Source organism: Coregonus lavaretus (genome assembly GCF_964263955.1).
Source record: "Coregonus lavaretus genome assembly, chromosome: 10".
Taxonomy (NCBI): domain Eukaryota; kingdom Metazoa; phylum Chordata; class Actinopteri; order Salmoniformes; family Salmonidae; genus Coregonus; species Coregonus lavaretus.
In genome coordinates this window covers 43,200,014-43,220,342 of record NC_139997.1, presented here as the reverse complement: position 1 = coordinate 43,220,342, position 20,329 = coordinate 43,200,014, and the positions used below count along the sequence as shown (strand labels likewise).

At 47.6% G+C, this 20,329-nt stretch overlaps 1 pseudogene across 1 annotated transcript in view; it reads left to right on the top strand.

Moving 5' to 3' along the window:
• The window catches only part of LOC311136341 (roundabout homolog 2-like), a 254,109-nt pseudogene that overhangs the window by 172,183 nt on the left and 61,597 nt on the right, over positions 1-20,329 (top strand). Inside the window, exons 3-6 of the transcript in view lie at positions 5,942-6,099; positions 6,244-6,364; positions 6,513-6,651; positions 19,399-19,609. The product of the transcript in view is annotated as a roundabout homolog 2-like (transcript). The remainder of the gene's footprint in view (positions 1-5,941; positions 6,100-6,243; positions 6,365-6,512; positions 6,652-19,398; positions 19,610-20,329) is intronic.

The following is a 20,329-nucleotide window of genomic DNA, read 5'->3' as shown; positions in this document are numbered from 1 at the left end:
GTATGAACAATTCAAATTGATACTTTGTTTGCCGCCAGCCACATCCTCTCTTGGTCTGTTGTCTGTGCCTGCTTGCCGTGGCTGCCTGGCTGCTAAAAAGAGAGCATTCTAATAGGTAATGTGCATCTGTTCTGGGCACATGGCCCTGGGGGACCCTGGGTAAATGCTCAACGTCTCTACTCTGAAGTTTCTCCCGACTGATTGCTGATTACTTTTTCAGGGCACAGACATGATAAGTTGTTTATTTATTCAAAAATCCCCCAATGAAAATAACCCCCTCCCTGTTCCAGCCCCCATTGTGTGTCTGTTGTTTCTCTCGATCTTTTGAAAAATAATAATATGCTCATCAGAAAATGTTTGTACTTAACCTGGGCAACTGTATTTGTGTGTGTGTGTGTGTATTTGTGTGTGTGTTGGAGAGAGAGTGTGCGATCGTGCATGTGTCTGGATCTGTGTGTGAATGTGCGTGTGTGTTAGAGAGAGAGTGCGTGATCGTGAGCGCGTGTGTGTGTATACAGTATGTTTGTGTTGGAGAGAGAGTGTGCGAGCGTGCGTGTGTGTGTCTGAATCTGTGTGTGCATCTGTGTGTGCAGTGGTGTAAAGTACTTAAGTAAAAAGACTTTCAAATACTACTTAAGTAGTTTTTTTTGGTATCTGTACTTTACTTTATTATTTATATTTTTGACAACTTTTACTTTTACTTCACTACATTCCTAAAGAACATAATGTACTTTTTACGGTCCAATTCACGCACTTATCAAGAGAACATCCCTGGTCATCTACTGCCTCTGATCTGGCGGACTCACTAAACACAAATGCTTTGTTTGTAAATGATGTCTGAGTTTGGAGTGTGCCCCTGGCTATCCGTAAATACATAAAAAACTGAAAATGGTGCTTTCCGGTTTGCTTAATATAAGGATTTTGAAATTATTTAGAATTTTATTTTGACTTTTGATACTTAAGTACATTTTATCAATTACATTTACTTTTGATACTTCAGTATATTTAATACCAAATATTTTTAGACTTTTACTCAAGTAGTATTGGGTGACTTTCACTTTGACTTGAGTCATTTTCTATCAACGTATCTTTACTTTTACTCAAGTATGACAATTGCATACTTTTTCCACCACTGTGTGTGTGTGTGCGTGTGTATGTGTCATAAGTATGACAGAAATGGGACAGCCCTCTGACTGCTGTTGAGAAAGCGACTCACCCCTGCAGGCTGTTCTCATCACATAGAATATTCAACAAACTCCAACTACTTTTTAGCAGACCTCTGTCAAGAGAGATCATATTATAAAACACACCATTCTACAGCCAGCAACGCCAGCAGTAGTCCTAGTTGTTGGACAGCATTTAGATGGTAACTTGATAAGAAGTAAGTAAAAGCACTTGATTGCTAGAGTTGGCCTAGATGAGGTATGGATGTTTAAGAATCATCATGTCATATTTGCATATCTCATTTATGATATGTTGTGAGACCAAAGCCAGAACAAACAATAACCTGCTTCTATTTAACATCTGCTCTCTTTTTAAATCAATATCTCTCTTTTAATTGCTCACATGCAGTTTCAAGCCCTTTTCATCTCTGCTTTCTGTGTTTCTGGTGTTTAGCAAAGCAGCCTTTCTGAAATAATGTAGATTGTGCAGATTTCTGTCTCATTTTGGGAGGCTTGGATGGTGGCAACGATTGAATGATGGCCTTAAGCTACATGTACGGGACCAGTTTGTGATATTAGGATGCAGTTACCAGATACACCACCACCCTCTAGTCCCCCTCTCACTTTAGTCACATAATGAATATTGTCATTTATTTTCAAATATCTTCACATTATATTATATTTTTCCACCCACTGTGCAAGAGAACTGAAACCAGTGGAGGCTCATCAGAAGAGGAAGGGGAGGACCACCATCCTCTGTGAATGTCATAAAAAAATTTTAAAGATAAAACTATGCTAAATATATTCACGTCACCAAATAATTGATTAAAACACACTGTTTTGCAATGAAGGTTTACAGTAGCCTCAGCAGCGCTCTGTAGGTAGCACCATGGTGCAGCCGGAGGACAGCTAGCTTCCGTCCTCCTCTATGTACATTGACTTCAATACAAAACCTAGGAGGCTCATGGTTCTCACCCACTTCCATAGACTTACACAGTAATTAAGACAACTTCAGGAGGAGGTACTCCAACCTATCAGAGCTCTTGCAGCATGAACTGACATGTTGTCCACCCAATCGAAGGATCAGAGAATGAATCTAGTACTTAAAGCATAAACTACTGCTAACTAGCACTGCAGTCCACAAAATGTGGTGAGTTGTTGACTCAAAGAGAGAGAAAGGCAATAATTGAACAGTTTTGAACAAGTTAATTTCTTCCAAAATGAAGGAGAAGCAAGAAGCATTCACTTAGCCTGTGAATGCAGCTAGCTAGCTAGTTAAGCCTAATCAAACACCTGGCTCAAACAGAGAGGGATGCTATGTTAGCTAGCTGGCAATGGTTATCCAAGGTTTGCCTTTGGTTTTATTAATTTATTGCCACTGGGGCCCATTGGTGTAACTGCTAAACTGCTTTCTGACTGTACACTGTACTGCATGATTCTAGCGGGTTTACTAACGCGTTAGTTCTAGTATGTTGACTGTAGTCCACAAGTGAAGGGAAAAGCTGAGAGGAGGAGAGTGCATAGTTGCGTGAAGGAATTATATATATATATACAACGAGCAAAGTGATCATGCTGTTTTTATGTGGCTGCTGTGAAAGTGAACTGTGTTTGCGTGTGATCAGGGATGTATTCATTCTGCCGATTCTGTTGGAAAACGTTTCTTAAACGAAACCAAACGGAACAAAACGGGGATAAACATACCTGAATTTGTCCAATAGAAACTCTAATTTGCAATTGTTGGACTAATGATTACACCCTAGAGCAGCTAGATGCAGACAAGAGTGTGCAAGGCGGTATTGAATGTGTCACTGTCTGTCACCTTGATTACTCAATATTCTCTCGACCTGTGCACCTACGTTGTAAACTTTCATTCATAGGCTAGGTTGTAGCATCCTCATGATGGGTAATGGGAAATTTGAGTATCATGTAGTAGCCTAAACCTATATATGTTACATTGAGCTGGGTGAATGGAATATGAATGACAGTCATCCAATATGCTGTAATAGAAATAAGGCCAAGCTCATAATTTTTTTGTTCATCCTCCCTCATCTTAAACAGACCGCCACTGACCGCCACTGATTGAAGCCCATTTCAGAATCATTCTATTTCCTGACGGGATAAATGTAGACAGCCAGTGACTGCTCCCCCACCTCTGAACGGCTGGTTGGAATAATTGAGTGATACCCAATCAGACAGCGGTGGGCCCCTATTTCTGAAATAATTAAACCCTGACAACACACTATGCACGGCTGCTACTGCAGGGAGGGGGCTTGACTTTCAATGTCTTCAAATCAGAACACACACCAGCGTGATTGGCCATGAACAGAGGACATCTGTGAGGGCATCTCATTGTGTTGGGTTGCTACCCTCTCAAAGGTGTGCAGTATTGCATCTAAATGCACTTATTGCTGATCAAAATGTGTTCTCCCTATTTGTGGGAAAACAAATACAGCGGGAATGTAGGCATACAGTAAATAACCCATTTACATATGTATTCAGACCCTTTACTCAGTACTTTGTTGAAGCAGTACTTGGGAATGACGCTGCAAGCTTGGCACACCTGTATTTGGGGAGTTTCTCCCATTCTTCTCTGCAGATCCTCTCAAGCTCTGTCAGGTTGGATGGGGAGTGCCACTGCACAGCTATTTTCAGGTCTCTCTAGAGATGTTTGATCGGGTTCAAGTCCTGGCTCTGGCTGGGCCACTCAAGGACAATCAGAGACTTGTCCCGAAGCCACTCCAGCGTTGTCTTGGCTGTGTGCTTAGGGTTGTTGTCCTGTTGGAAGGTGAACTTTCGCCCCAGTCTGAGATCCTGAGTGCTCTGGAGCAGGTTTTCATCAAGGATCTCTCTGTACTTTGCTCCGTTCATCTTTCCCTCGATCCTGACTAGTCTCCCAGTCCCTGCTGCTGAAAAACATCCCCACAGCATCATGCTTTACCGTAGGGATAGTGCCAGGTTTCCTCCAGACGTGGCGCTTGGCATTCAGGCCAATCATGGTTTCATCAGACCAGAGAATCTTGTTTCTCATGGTCTGAGTCCTTTAAGTGCTTTTTGGCAAACTACAAGCGGGCTGTCATGTGCCTTTTACTGATGAGTGACTTCCGTCTGGCCACTCTACCATAAAGGCCTAATTGGTGGAGTGCTGCAGAGATGGTTGTCCTTCTGGAAGGTTCTTCCATCTCCACAGAGGAACTCTGGATCTCTGTCAGAGTGATTACATTTACATTTACGTCATTTAGCAGACGCTCTTATCCAGAGCGACATACAGTTAGTGAGTGCATACATTTTTTATACTGGCCCCCCGTGGGAATCAAACCCACAATCCTGGCGTTGCAAGCGCCATGCTCTACCAACTGAGCTTCAGGAGGCCCATTGAGTTCTTGGTCACCTCACTGACCAAGGCGCTTCTCCACCGATTGTACAGTTTGGCCAGGCGGCCAGCTCTTGGAAGAGTCTTGGTGGTTCCAAACTTTTTCCATTTAAGAATGATGGAGGCCACTATGTTCTTGGGAACCTTCAACGCTGCAGAAATGTTTCGGTAACCTACCCCAGATATGTGCCTCGACACAATCCTGTCTCGGAGCTCTACGGACAATTCCTTCGACTCATGGCTTGATTTTTGCTCTGACATGCACTGTCAACTGTGGGACCTTATATAGACGGGTGTGTGCCTTTCCAAATCATGTCCAATCAATTGAATTTACCACAGGTGGACTCCAATCAAGTTTTAGAAACATCTCAAGGATAATCAATGGAAACAGGATACACCTGAGCTCAATTTAGAGTCTCATAGCAAAGGGTCTGAATACTTATGTAAATAAGTATTCAACTTTTTTTTAGCTTTGTCATTATGGGGTATTGTGTGTAGATTGATGAGGAAAATGTTTTATTTAATCCATTTTAGAATAAGGCTGTAACGTAACAAAATGTGGAAAAAGTGAAGGGGTCTGAATACTTTCCGAATGCACTGTATGTGACTCATATGGCTTGTGAGTTTTGTTGTATCCACTATCCATATGGAATGTCACACAGCACTTTTTGGAGGTGCCATCTTTAATGAGGCACAGCAGGAGTGACTGGGGTGGGAGGAAGAGGAGGAAGAAGGGCTTGTCTGAGTGAGGAGAGGATTATGTGTGACAGTGACAAAACCATAGAGATCCTATTAAATTACTGAGTAAGTAAGTAAGTAAAAAATTATAACAATAATTGTAATTCCTAATTCTATGGACAGAACCCACCCAGCCATATGGCTCTATAGACCTGGCCAGGCCTGTGTGACTGAGACACCCATGATCTCGTCTTCCACAGCTGACTGTGATTGACAGCGCGGCCTCTGGGCTCTGGTGCCAACCCACACAGTGCCTGTTTGACTAGAGATCTGATCTGGGCCCTGGCTCTCCTCCAGTTATTCCCACCACAATATACTCTATCTACCGTACCTGGACTCTATTACTGACTGACAGAGTGGATCTAATTTACAGTGTGCTGTCCATGTATTTGTTTTGGTTGATCCTCAAAGTAGAAGCACAGTGGATTATGAAGCACTATGTCCACAAATGTTGTAGGATGAACCAACTAAAAACCTTGCTTAGAAAGTCCCTTACCCCCCTCCCCTCTCTCTCTCTCTCTCTCCCTCTGTCTCTCTCCCTGTCTCTCTCTCTCTCTCTCTCCCTGTCTCTCTCTCTCTCTCTCTCTCTCTCTCTCTCTCTCTCTCTCTCTCTCTCTCTCTCTCTCTCTCTCTCTCTCTCTCTCTCTCTCTCTCTCTCTGTTTCTCCCAGTGTTGCGTGATGACTTCAGACAGAACCCCCAGGACTTGGTGGTGGCGGTGGAGGATCCTGCCACCATGGAGTGCCAGCCTCCTCGTGGGCACCCTGAGCCCACCACCTTCTGGAGGAAAGACAAGGCCCGCCTGGACCTCAAAGATGACAGGATCACTGTGAGTACTACTTCCTGAGGACCCGGTCCTCTGTGTCTGCTCTCATTAGGGATAACTAAAATATACAGATTAAATGACCCCCCCCCCCTTCCCAGAATGTCTGATGTAGACTCTGTTGAGCCATCTCTGTTGTCTGACTGTCAGGTTCGTGGAGGGAAGTTGACCATCTCCAACACCAGGAAGAGTGATGCAGGGATGTACGTGTGTGTGGCCACCAACATGGTGGGGGAGAGAGACAGTGAGACGGCTCAGCTCTCTGTGTTCGGTAAGCACAGATACTGGACAGACACTTTTCTCTGTGCTTATCTGTAATGGCTGCAGTGGCTACATGCTATCTGTTTCTGTTTTTAAATATTGCTTAGAAAACCTATAGACTCCTGTCTTGTCTGTCTATGTGTTTGGTGGTTTTCCAGAGAGACCCACGTTTGTGCGTCGGCCAGTGAACCAGGTGGTCCTAGTGGAGGAGAGTGTGGAGCTCAGGTGTCAGGTACAGGGAGACCCACAACCCTCTCTACGCTGGAGGAAGGACGACGTGGATATACCCCGCAGCAGGTTAGGAGAGAAAGTGTGTGTCTCTATGTGCCCTGGTGCCTACACGTACCTTCTGGTCTTTTATGATTTCCTGTTGTGGCTATTATTGAAACAAGTGTTAATATATGGATTGTGAGGCAGGACTAATGAGTCCCAGGCTGTAGCTGGAGCAGGTAAACACCTGACATGTTACTACAGCGTTGCTTTGATCACGGTGCCTAACATTGTTTCTCAAAGCCCACAGAGTCCTGTTCTTAAGCCCAGATTACATGTAATATGCTACTTACTATACATATGCTACCCTGAGATACAGAGTGGATTTGGAATGTGTTCATGCTCTTGTGTATGCTGTCTGTGTGTGAGGGCATGAGTATAGCATATATTGCCATGTATGTCTACCTGTGCATGACTGTGGGTACAATATATACACTACACAACCAAAAGTATGTGGACACCTGCTCGTCAAACATCTCATTCCAAAATCATGGGCATTAATATGGAGTTGGTCCCCCCTTTCCTGCTATAACAGACTCCACTCTTCTGGGAAGGCTTTCCACTAGATGTTGGAACATTGCTGCGGGGACTTGCGTCCATTCAGCCACAAGAGCATTAGTGAGGTTGGGCACTGATGTTGGGCGATTAGGCCTGGCTCGCAGTTGGCATTCCAATTCATCCCAAAGGTGTTCGATGGGGTTGAGGTCAGGGCTCTGTGCAGGCCAGTCAAGTTCTTCCACACCGCTCTCGACAAACCATTTCTGTATGGACCTCGCTTTGTGCACGGGGCATTGTCATGCTGAAACAGAATGTCATTGTATACCGTAGCATTAAGATTTCCCTTCACTGGAACTAAGGGGCCTAGCCGAACCATGAAAAACAGCCCCAGACCATTATTACTCCTCCACCAAACTTTATAGTTGGCACTATGCATTCGGGCAGGTAGCGTTCTCCTGGCATCCGACAAACCCAGATTCATCCATCGGACTGCCAGATGGTGAAGTGTGATTCGTCACTCCAGAGAACGCGTTTCCACTGCTCCAGAGTCCAATGGCGGCGAGCTTTACATCAGTCCAGCCGACGCTTGGCATTCCGCATGTTGATCTTAGGCTTGTGTGCTGCTGCTCGGCCATGGAAATCAATTTCATGAAGCTCCCGACGAACAGTTCTTGTGCTGACGTTGCTTCCAGAAGCAGTTTGGAACTTGCTAGTGAGTGTTGCAACCGAGGACAGACAATTTTGACGCGCTAGGTGGTCCCGTTCTGTGAGCTTGTGCGGCCTACCACTTCGCGGCTGAGCTGTTGTTGCTCCTAGACGTTTCCACTTCACAATAACAGCACTTACAGTTGCCCGGGGTAGCTCTAGCAGGGCAGAAATTTGATGAACTGACTTGTTGGAAAGGTGGCATCGTATGTCCGTGCCACGTTCAAAGTCACTGAGCTCTTCAGTAAGGCTGTTTTACTTCCAAATCAAATCTTATTTGTCACATACACGTGTTTAGCAGATGTTATTGCGGATGTAGCAAAATGCTTGTGCTTCTAGCTCCGACAGTGCAGTAATATCGAACAAGACATATCTAACAATTTCACAACATATACCCAATACACACAAATCTAGTAAGGAATGGAATTTAAGAATATATACATATAATGTTTGTCTATGGAGATTGCATGGCTGTGTGCTCGATTTTATACACCTTTCAGCAACGGATGTGGCTGAAATAGCCAAATGAAATAGCCGAATTCACTAATTTGAAGGGGTGTCCACATACTTTTGTAAACATTGTGTATAATTCACGTAAATGTCTTTACTCTCCGTCCGCCTTTTTATCTGTGTTTCTGTATGTATATTTTAGTATTCAAGCTCTTGATTTTTTATGATATACAGTGCATTTGGAAAGTATTCAGACCCCTTGACTTTTTCCACATTTTGTTACATTACAGCCTTATTCTAAAATGTATTAAATAAATACAAATCCTCATCAATCTACACACAATACCCCATAATGACAAAGCGAAAACAGGTTTTTAGATATAAAAAAGAAATACCTTATTTACTAAGTATTCAGCCCCCTTGCTTTGAGACGCGAAATTGAGCTCAGGTGCATCCTGTTTCCATTGATCATCCTTGAGATGTTTCTACAACTTGATTGGAGTCCAGTTGTGGTAAATTCAATTGATTGGACATGATTTGGAAGGGCACACACCTGTCTATATAAGGTTCCACAGTTGACAGTGCATGTCAGAGCAAAAAACAAGCCATGAGGTCGAAGGAATTGTCCGTAGAGCTCCGAGACAGGATTGTGTTGAGGCACAGATCTGGGGAAGGGTACCAAAACATTTCTGCAGCATTGAAGGTCCCCAAGAACACAGTGGCCTCCATTATTCTGAAATGGAAGAAGTTTGGAACCACCAAGACCTTCCCTAGAGTTGGCTGCCCGGCCAAACTGAGCAATCGGGGTAGAAGGGCCTTGGTCAGGGAGTCAACCAAGAACCCGATGGTCACTCTGACAGAGCTCCAGAGTTCCTCTGTGGAGATGGGAGAACCTTCCAGAAGGACAACCATCTCTGCAGCACTCCACCAATCAGGCCTTTATGGTAGAATGGCCAGACGGAACCCACTCCTCAAATGACAGTGTTTGGAGTTTGCCAATGACAATGTTTGGAGTTTGCCAAAAGACACTAAAGGACTCTCAGACCACGAGAAACAAGGTTTTCTGGTCTGATGAAACCAAGATTGAACTCTTTGGCCTGAATGCCAAGTGCCACATCTGGAGGAAACCTGGCACCATCCCTAATCAAGTCAGGATCGAGGGAAAGATGAATGCAGCAAAGTACAGATGAATGATGAAAACCTGCTCCAGAGTGCTCAGGACCTCAGACTGGGGCGAAGGTTCACCTTCCAACAGGACAACAACCCTAAGCACACAGCCAAGTCAACGCAGAAGTGGCGTCGGGAAAAGTCTCTGAATGTCCTTGAGTGGCCTAGCCAGAGCCCGGAATTGAACCTGATCGTACATCTCTGGAGAGCCCTGAAAATAGCTGTGTAGCGATGCTCCCCATCCAACCCGACATAGCTTGAGAGGATCTGCAGAGAAGAATGTGAGAAACTCCCCAAATACAGGTGTGCCAAGCTTGTAGCGTCATACCCAAGAAGACTCGAGGCTGTAATCACTTCCAAATGTGCTTCAACAATTTACTGAGTAAAGGGTCTGAATACTTACGTAAATGTGATATTTCCGTTGTTGTTTTTTTATACATTTGCAAAAATTTCTAAGAACCTGTTTTTGCTTTGACATTATGGAGTATTGTGTGTAGATTGATGAGGGGGGTGGGGGGAAGCAATTTAATCCATTTTAGAACAAGGCTGTAACGTAACAAAATTTTGAAAAAGTAAAGGGGTCTGAATACTTTCCGAATGCACTTCAGAAAGTATTCACACCCCTTTACAGCCTGAATTTTAAATGGATTAAATTGAGATTTTGTGTCACTCGCCTACACACAAGCAGACATTGAATATCCCTGTGAGCATGGTGAAGTTATTAATTACTCTTTGGATGTTGTATCAATACACCCAGTCACTACAAAGATACAGGCGTCCTTCCTAACTCAGTTGCTGGATTGGAAGGAAACCACTCAGGGATTTCACCATGAGGCCAAAACAGTTATGGAGTTTAATGGCTGTGATAGGAGAAAACTGAGGATGGATCAACAACATTGTAGTTACTCAACAATACTATCCTAATTGACAGAGTGAAAAGAAGGAAGACTTTACAGAATACAAATATTCCTAAACATGCATCCTGTTTGTGTCAACGGGTGCTGAAGGTGGGTGTGGTGTATGAATCAGGCGCAGGACGCAGAGGCTCAGTCCAAAGGCTTTAGTGCAATATTCACAAAAGACATAAGCACAATAAGCCTGAAGGCGAATACACGGCGCACACAGGCGACAAAACAAACGGCGCACTAACATGTGCAAAAGAACCTCACCAAAACACTGGAGGAAAAATAGTAGCTCCAACACGAAACAGTAGAGCAATCACACACAAAGACACACACAACCAACGAGAACTAAATAGGACACTAACGAGGACTAACAAGACACAGGTGTACAACATCAAGACAAAACCAAACGAACATGAAACATAGATCGGTGGCAGCTAGTACTCCGGGGACGACGACCGCCGAAGCCTGCCCGAACCAGGAGGAGGAGCAGCCTCGGCCGAAACCGTGACAGTACCCCCCCCCCTTGACGCGCGGCTCCAGCCGTGCGCCGACCCCGGCCTCGGGGACGACCAGGAGGACGCGGAGCAGGGCGCGCGGGATGGTCCTGGTGGAACTCCGACAGGAGAGATGGGTCTAGGATGTCCCTCCGCGGCACCCAGCACCGCTCCTCCGGGCCGTACCCCTCCCACTCCAGGAGATACTGGAGACCCCCCATCCGGCGTCTGGAGTCCAAGATGGACCGAACGGTGTACGCCGGAGCCCCCTCGATGTCCAGTGGGGGCGGAGGAGTCTCTGCTATCTCATTGTCCTGGAGTGGACCAGCTACCACCGGCCTGAGAAGAGACACATGGAACGAGGGGTTAATATTCTTATACTCAACAGGTAGATGTAACCTATAACACACCTCGTTCAATCTTCTCAGGACTTTAAAGGGCCCCACAAACCGCCGACCCAGCTTCCGGCAGGGCAGGCGGAGGGGTAGGTTTCTGGTAGAGAGCCAGACTCGATCTCCGGGTGCGTACACCGGCCCCTCACTGCGGTGGAGATCGGCGCTCGCCTTGTGACGAAGGACGGCCCGCTGCAGGTGGACGTGGGCAGCGTTCCACGTCTCTTCCGAGCGCCTCATCCAATCATCCACCGCAGGGGCCTCGATCTGGCTCTGCTGCCACGGTGCCAGAACCGGCTGGTAACCTAGTACACATTGGAAGGGGGTTAGGTTGGTAGAGGAGTGGCGGAGAGAGTTCTGGGCCATCTCGGCCCAGGGGAGGTACCTTGACCACTTCTCAGGCCGGTCCTGGCAATACGACCTCAGAAACCTACCCACATCCTGGTTGACACGTTCTACCTGCCCGTTACTCTCCGGGTGGTACCCTGAGGTAAGGCTAACCGAGACCCCCAAACGCTCCATGAACGCTCTCCAAACACGGGAGGTAAACTGGGGGCCTCGATCAGACACTATATCCTCGGGCACCCCGTAATGCCGGAAGACGTGGGTAAATAGGGCCTCAGCGGTCTGTAGGGCAGTAGGAAGACCCGACATAGGGAGAAGACGACAGGCCTTAGAGAACCGGTCCACAACGACCAGGATGGTGGTATTCCCCTGAGAGAGGGGAAGGTCTGTCACAAAATCCACCGAGAGGTGGGACCATGGTCGTTGTGGAACGGGCAGGGGTTGTAACTTACCCCTGGGCAGATGTCGGGGCGCCTTACACTGGGCGCACACCGAGCAGGAGGAGACATAAACCCTCACATCCCTAGCCAAAGTAGGCCACCAGTATTTAGTGCTAAGGCAATGCACTGTCCGGCCAATACCCGGATGTCCAGAGGAGGGGGACGTGTGAGCCCAGTAAATGAGTCGATCCCGAATCTCGAGCGGAACGTACTTCCGACCCTCAGGACACTGTGGAGGGCTGGGGTCGGTACGCAACGCTCGCTCGATTTCGGCATCGACCTCCCACACCACCGGTGCCACAAGGCAAGACTCCGGTAGTATGGGAGTAGGCTCAACGGACCTCTCCTCCGTGTCATACCGCCGGGACAGCGCATCTGCCTTACCATTCTGGGACCCAGGGATGTACGTGATTTTAAATACGAACCTGGTGAGAAACATACTCCATCGAGCCTGGCGAGGGTTCAGTCTCCTCGCTGCCCGGATGTACTCCAGGATCCGATGGTCAGTCAAAATGAGGAAAGGGTGTTGAGCCCCCTCAAGCCAATGCCTCCACACCTTAAGGGCTTGAACTACAGCTAACAGCTCCCTGTCCCCAACGTCATAGTTACGCTCCGCCGGGCTGAGCTTTTTAGAATAAAAAGCACAGGGGCGGAGTTTAGGTGGCATGCCAGACCGTTGAGAGAGAACGGCCCCTATACCTGCCTCAGACGCGTCCACCTCAACCTGAAAGGGTAATGCGGGATCCGGATGCGCCAGCACCGGAGCCGACGTAAACAGGTCCTTCAGTCTCCCAAAGGCCCTGTCCGCATCAGCTGACCACTGCAGGCGCACCGGACCCCCTTTCAGAAGGGACGTGATGGGAGCTGCCACCTGTCCAAAACCCCGGATAAACCTCCGGTAGTAATTCGCAAAGCCCAAGAACTGCTGCACCTCCTTTACAGTAGTTGGCGTTTGCCAATTACGCACAGCGGACACACGATCCACCTCCCTTCTCACCCCCGACGCGGACAACCGATAACCCAAAAAGGAGACCGACTCCTGGAAAAACAGACATTTCTCTGCCTTGACATATAGGTCGTGCTCCAACAGCCTCCTCAATATACGACGCACCAGGGTTACATGCTCGGCTCGGGTAGACGAGTACACCAGAATATCATCAATGTACACGACCACCCCTTGTCCCTGCATATCCCGGAAAATGTCATCTACGAAGGATTGGAAGACTGATGGAGCATTCATCAACCCATATGGCATGACCAGATACTCGAAATGACCTGACGTGGTACTAAACGCTGTCTTCCATTCGTCGCCCTCCCTTATGCGCACCAAGTTATACGCGCTCCTGAGATCCAATTTTGTGAAAGACCGCGCTCCATGCAATGACTCCGTCATGGTCGCAATCAGAGGGATTGGATAACTGTATTTCACAGTAATCTGATTGAGACCACTGTAATCAATGCACGGGCGCAACCCTCCATCTTTCTTCTTCACAAAAAAGAAGCTCGAGGAGGCGGGAGAAGTGGAGGGCCGAATGTATCCCTGTCTCAAAGATTCGGCTATGTAAGTCTCCATAGCTTTTCTCTCCTCTTGAGACAAAGGATACACATGGCTCCGTGGGAGCGCTGCTCCTGCCTGGAGATCAATCGCACAATCCCCCTGTCTATGAGGAGGCAACTGTGTCGCCCTAGTTTTACTAAACACGAGAGCTAAATCCCCATATTCAGGCGGAATGTGCAGTGCGGGCACTTGGTTTGGACTTTCCACCGAAGTCGCCCCCACGGAAACACCCAGACATCGCCCCTCGCACTGAGCAGACCACCCATCGAGAGCCCTCTGTTGCCACGAAATAGCAGGGTTATGGGTGCTTAACCAGGGATTTCCCAGCACCACCGGGTACGCAGGAGAGTCGATCAGATACAGCTGTATAGTCTCTTCATGACCCCCCTGCGCACACATCCTAAGTGGCGCTGTGATCTCCCTAATCAGCCCCGACCCCAACGGGCGGCTATCTAAGGCATGAACGGGAAAAGGGTTTTCAACAGGTAGGAGAGGGATCCCTAAATCTAAACAAAACTTCCGATCAACAAAATTCCCAGCTGCGCCTGAATCTACTAGCGCCTTATGCTGGGAATGAGGTGCAACCTGTGGAAAACAAACAGGTATACAAAAGTGTGCAACAGAAAGCTCTGGGTAAGTGGGACGTCTACTCACCTGGGAAGCCCCCCCAGTGCGTGGCCTGTTGTCTTCTCCCCCGGAGAACCCTCCCCAGCACCTGGCCGCAGTGTGCCCTCCACGACCGCACTTGGTGCAGGAGACAGGCCCCCTCGGGCTCCTCCTCCTCCTTTCTCTAGCGCCGGCACCCCCAAGCTCCATAGGGCTCGGCTCGGAGTTGCCGGAGGGCGGAATGGAAGGACCCCCCTCGGGACGTCCACGGATGGCCAGCAGGGTGTCCAGACGGATGGACATATCGACCAACTGGTCGAAGGTAAGATGGGTATCCCTGCAGGCCAACTCACGTTGAACGTCCTCCCGTAGGCTACATCGAAAATGGTCGATGAGGGCCCGTTCATTCCACCCTGCGTCCGCCGCTAGAGTCCGGAACTCTAAAGCAAACGCCTGTGCGCTCCTCCTCCCCTGTCTCAGGTGGACTAGACGCTCCCCCGCCGCTTTGCCCTCAGGTGGATGGTCGAACACGGCCTTGAAGCGACGGGAGAACTCGGCGTAGGAGATGGTGTGGGCGTCCATCTTCCTCCACTCGGCGTTAGCCCACTCCAACGCCTTGCCCGTGAGACAGGAGATGAGGGCGGAAACGCTCTCGTGTCCCGAGGGCACCGGGTGTACAGTGGCCAGGTAGAGCTCCACCTGCAGGAGGAACCCCTGACACCCGGCAGCTGTTCCGTCATACGCCCTCGGGAGCGAGAGCCGAATCCCCCTGGGTTCCAAACCTGGGACTGGTGGACCGGCCGATGGGGTGGGCAGGGTAGGTGGAGGTGTGGGTACCCTGCTGGCCTCCCATCGGTGCAAGGTGTTGATTACGTCCTGTAGAGCGGTCTCCAGTTGTCTTATCTGGCCATCTTGCCCACGGATATGCTCCTCGAGCGACACAGGCGTCACTGCCGATCCTGCTGATTCCATTAAGGTGTGTGATTCTGTCAACGGGTGCTGAAGGTGGGTGTGGTGTATGAATCAGGCGCAGGACGCAGAGGCTCAGTCCAAAGGCTTTAGTGCAATATTCACAAAAGACATAAGCACAATAAGCCCGAAGGCGAATACACGGCGCACACAGGCGACAAAACAAACGGCGCATTAACATGTGCAAAAGAACCTCTCCAAAACACTGGAGGAAAAATAGTAGCTCCAACACGAAACAGTAGAGCAATCACACACAAAGACACACACAACCAACGAGAACTAAATAGGACACTAACGAGGACTAACAAGACACAGGTGTACAACATCAAGACAAAACCAAACGAACATGAAACATAGATCGGTGGCAGCTAGTACTCCGGGGACGACGACCGCCGAAGCCTGCCCGAACCAGGAGGAGGAGCAGCCTCGGCCGAAACCGTGACAGTTTGCAATAAGGCTAAAGTAAAACTGTCAGAAATGTGGCAAATAAATGAAATTCAACTCCTGAATACAAGGTGTTATGTTTGAGTTAAATCCAACACAACACGTCATTCATATTTTCAAGCATAGTGGTGGCTGCCTCATGTTATGGGTATGCTTGTAATCGTTCAGGACTGGTGAGTTTATCAGGATAAAAAATAAACGGAATGGAGCTAAGCACAGGCTAAATCCTAGAGGAAAAACTTGTTCAGTCTGCTTTCCACCAGACACTGGTAGATTAATTTACCTTTCAGCAGGACAATAACCTATAACACAGGGCCAAATATACACTGGAGTTGCTTACCAAGACGACATTGAATGTTCCTGAGGGGCCTAGTTACAGTTTTGACTTAAATCGTCTTAAAAACCTATGGTAAGACTTGAAAATGGCTGTCTAGTAATGATCAACCACCAAATTGACAGAGCTTGAAGAATTTGAAAAGAATAATGGGTATATATTGTACAATCTAGGAGTGCAAAGCTCTTAGAGACTCACAGCTGTAATTGCTGCCAAAGGTGATTCTAACATGTATTGACTCGGGTGTATTTCATTTTCAATACATTTGCTAAAATTTCTAAAAACATGTTTTCACTTTGTCATTATGGGGTATTGACTCTAGATGGGTGAGGAAAAAAAGTATATTTAATCCATTTTGAATTCAGGTTGTAACACAACAAAATGTAGAATAAGTAAAGGGGTATGAATACTTTCTGAAGGCACTCTACCCGTCCTAGCTAGACTCATAGAAATATACATTTTATTTATGTAGCTACACTACACAAGACCCAAGCTCTAGCAATACCATATATTTAGGCCACTACTATGTATCATTATCTAAATGAAGTGGCCATCAGGACAACTGTCCAGAGCAATAATACATTTACACAACTGGCTTCAGAAATGCAGGGTAGTTTGAGGTTAGAGCCCTTAGCCTGGTGTCACAGCAGGAGGACTACGCTGCCAATGGAGTCAAAATGTGGTTAGGACCACAGCATAAAACTAAATTTACCATGAATCTCTGTTGGCCTGCCTAGTTTCTCAGTAACAGAAAACACTCTCACAGTTTGCCAATGTTGAATCCCATATGAAGTCTTTGACCCTATTGGGATCTTTATGAGAGGAAATATATGTTTCCCTCCATGATATACTGTACAGTAAGTGTGTATTTCTAAAGGAAGTACCCTGAAGTAGTAGTAGTGGTGTGTGAGAGAATTAAGATAGTGTTGGCTTCAGTCTGCGTGTTCAGCAGGACCATGTGTCTGAGACGGGAAGTGGCCGTGAGGAACACTCTCTCAGACTGGGGTAGAGTAGAGTAGTGTCTGTCTGGCTGTACTTCCGTCTGGCTGTCTGTCTGCTCCCTGCTCACTCCTTTCTCCCTCTTTCCCCTGACTCCAGAAACATGCCCTACTTCCAGACCTGCCTTTCTCTCTCTCTCTCTCTCTCTCTCTCTCTCTCTCTCTCTCTCTCTCTCTCTCTCTCTCTCTCTCTCTCTCTCTCTCTCTCTCTCTCTCTCTCCTCCCTTCCCTACTTCCCGCCCTCTCTTTCCCCATCTCTCCCAGACCAGCCCTCCTGGGAGGTGTGTATGTGGGTCAGATACGTGACTGGAGTCTTCACAAGTTTCAGTAAGACACACCAACTGTCCGAACGGACAGAAAGCTCTATCGAAATTTCTCCCCCTCATTTCTCTCACCTTCTCTTGTGTCTGTGGCCCCACCCCCCTCATTCTGTTTCACTGCTCTGCTCGTCTCACATGTCCAGACGTTATGGAAGACTGGACAGATTTACCGTCTGCTGGTCTGTCTGCTTCAGAGACCAGAGGAGGCCCCTTAGAAGGGAGAGTCCAGCTCCATAATGTTCCATGCTCTGTAGCCATGTCAAACCCTCTGCCCTTGAGTGATGGACTGTTAGTCCTGCTTTGTTAAGACTGGTGTTTCTCTGAGTGATGGACTGTTAGCCCTGCTCTGTTAAGACTGGTGTTTCACTGAGTGATGGACTGTTAGCCCTGCTCTGTTAAGACTGGTGTTTCACTGAGTGATGGACTGTTAGCCCTGCTCTTTTACGACTGGTGTTTCACTGAGTGATGGACTGTTAGCCCTGCTGATCGTGGACTACAGGAAAAGGAGGGCCGAACATGCCCCCATTCACGTCGACAGGGCTGTAGTGGGCCGGGTCGAGAGTTTCAAGTTCCTTGGTGTCCACATCACCAACAAACTATCATGGTCCAAACACACCAAGACAGTCGTGAAGAGGGAACGACAACACCTTTTCCCCCTCAGGAGACTGAGAAGATTTGGCATAGGTCCCCAGATCCTCAAAAAGTTATACAGCTGAACCATCGAGAGCATCCTGACCGGTTGCATCACCGCCTGGTGTGGCAACTGCCTGGCATCTGACCGTAAGGCGCTACTGAGGGTAGTGCGTACGGCCCAGTACATCACTGGGGCCAAGCTTCCTGCCATCCAGGACCTATATACTAGGCGGTGTCAGAGGAAGGCCCACATTTTTTTCAAATACTCCAGTCACCCAAGTCATAGACCGTCCTCTCTGCTACCGCACGGAAAGTGGTACCGGAGCGCCAAGTCTAGGTCCAAAAGACTCCCTAACAGCTTCTACCGCCAAGCCATAGGACCCCCCCCCCCCCTTTGTTTTTACACTGCTGCTACTCACTGTTTATTATTTATGCATAGTGACTTTACCCCTACCTACATGTACAAATTACCTCGACTAACCTGTACCCCCGCACATTGACTCGGTACCGGTACCCCCTGTATATAGCCTCGTTATTGTTATTTTATTGTTACATATTTTTTTTTTTTTATACTTTAGTTTATTTTGTAAATATTTTCTTAACTCTATTTCTTGAACTGCATTGTTGGTTAAGGGCTTGTAAGTAAGCATTTCACGGTAAGGTCTACACCTGTTGTATTCGGCACATTCGTGACAAATACAATTTGATTTGATTTGAGTGATGGACTGTTAGCCCTGCTCTATTAGGACTGTTGTTTCTCTGAGTGATGGACTGTTAGCCCTGCTCTGGCTGCCTTAATCGACTTCCACGTCATCGGCTCCCGGGGAGCAGTTGTTGTGGAGGTTAACAGCCTTGCTCAAGGGCAGAACAGCAGATTTTTCCACCTTGTCGGCTCGGGAATTTGAACAAGCAACCTTTCGGTTATTGTCCCAACGTCAGCTATAGACAGTCTCTCCCTCTCTCTCTCTCTCTCTCTCTCTCTCTCTCTCTCTCTCTCTCTCTCTCTCTCTCTCTCTCTCTCTCTCTCTCTCTCTCTCTCTCTCTCTCTCTCTTTCTCTCTCTCCCTCTCTCTCTTTCTCTCTGTCTCTCTCTCTCCACTCACTCATACACGCACAGCACAGCATACACCCCACAGTGGGTGCCTCTTCTTCATAAATATTGAATTAGAGTAACAGTCAGGGTTCCAGCTGAAAGCCCCTTCTCCTCCTCCTCCGTAGCAGAATGTAGTCTCTCTGCAGCGGGGAGTCTCAGAAAACCTTGCTTTATTCTTCAAAACAGCCTTATCTCCACAGCCTATTATTTTATGTAAACTTTACTCTAAAATGTCCCAGAAGTGGACTGGTTTTCTTACTGTAGGTGTAATTGTTATTTATACAGAACGTAGCCCCTTTTTCCAACCGTATCAAAGCAGCCGTTTAGTAAACAGTCATGGCGTGCAAGCCAGCAGAGATGCAAGACTGATTACTGCAAGCTTGACTTCACCCTAATGTCAACCACTCCTCTCTCCTTCCCCCAGGTATGACATCCGATATGAGAAGGAGGATTTCCTCCTGAGGATCAAGGAGGCATCGGCTGGGGACCAGGGCACCTTCACCTGTGTGGCTGAGAACCGTGTGGGCAAAGTGGAGGCCTCGGCTACCCTCACCATCAGGGGTGAGTACAGGCTACTGTAGGAGACAGACAGACACCACTCCTGTTCCTGGAGCTGTGGTAATAGTCTCAGCAGGGTGGGCTTAGGCCCAGACCAATCCTCTCCACCCTCCCCCACCGTGTGTGTTATTGCCCCCCTGATGTGAGCCTGGAGCTGGGCTCAGTTCCTCTCTCTCCCAGGGCCCTGACTGGATGATTACACTAGGACCTCCAGCCTCCCACACAAAGATGAGCATCTTAACCAGAACCAATTGTGTTACACACCCTGGATCTCACTCTCCATTCCAACTCGCCTGCACATTACAACACCACACTGTGTCCTCTCTCGACTGGGATGCTAATAGAACTGGTGCAGTGAGACTCTGGTAGGATATTTTAAGGGTATTTGAGGTGAAGAGGGTAAGGGCAGGCGAGACTCAGCTTTCTGGTTTTGCCCTTTGTTTGTTTGTACATAAGCACAGTGTGTCAGTGGTGATGCTGTGATCTTTCCACATCTGTGACTGTGAATAAGACAATGTGAACATTGTATTACTATAAAACCTTCCCAAACCAAGATGATGCCAGGTTTATTTCCTTTACCTAAGCCCCATGCCATCACCTGCCATGGTGACTGAGCCTCACTCTCCTCATCTGTACCTGCTGGACTTTTGTACCCAACACCACATCATTCATTTCTGATTTTCATTTATTTTTCTTCCTCTCCTCTCCTCCTCTCCTCTCGGTCTTGTGTTTTGTGCTCACCCATCCACACCATTGTTCTGTCACCAGCTCGCCCTGTTGGTAAGTAAGAGCTGATC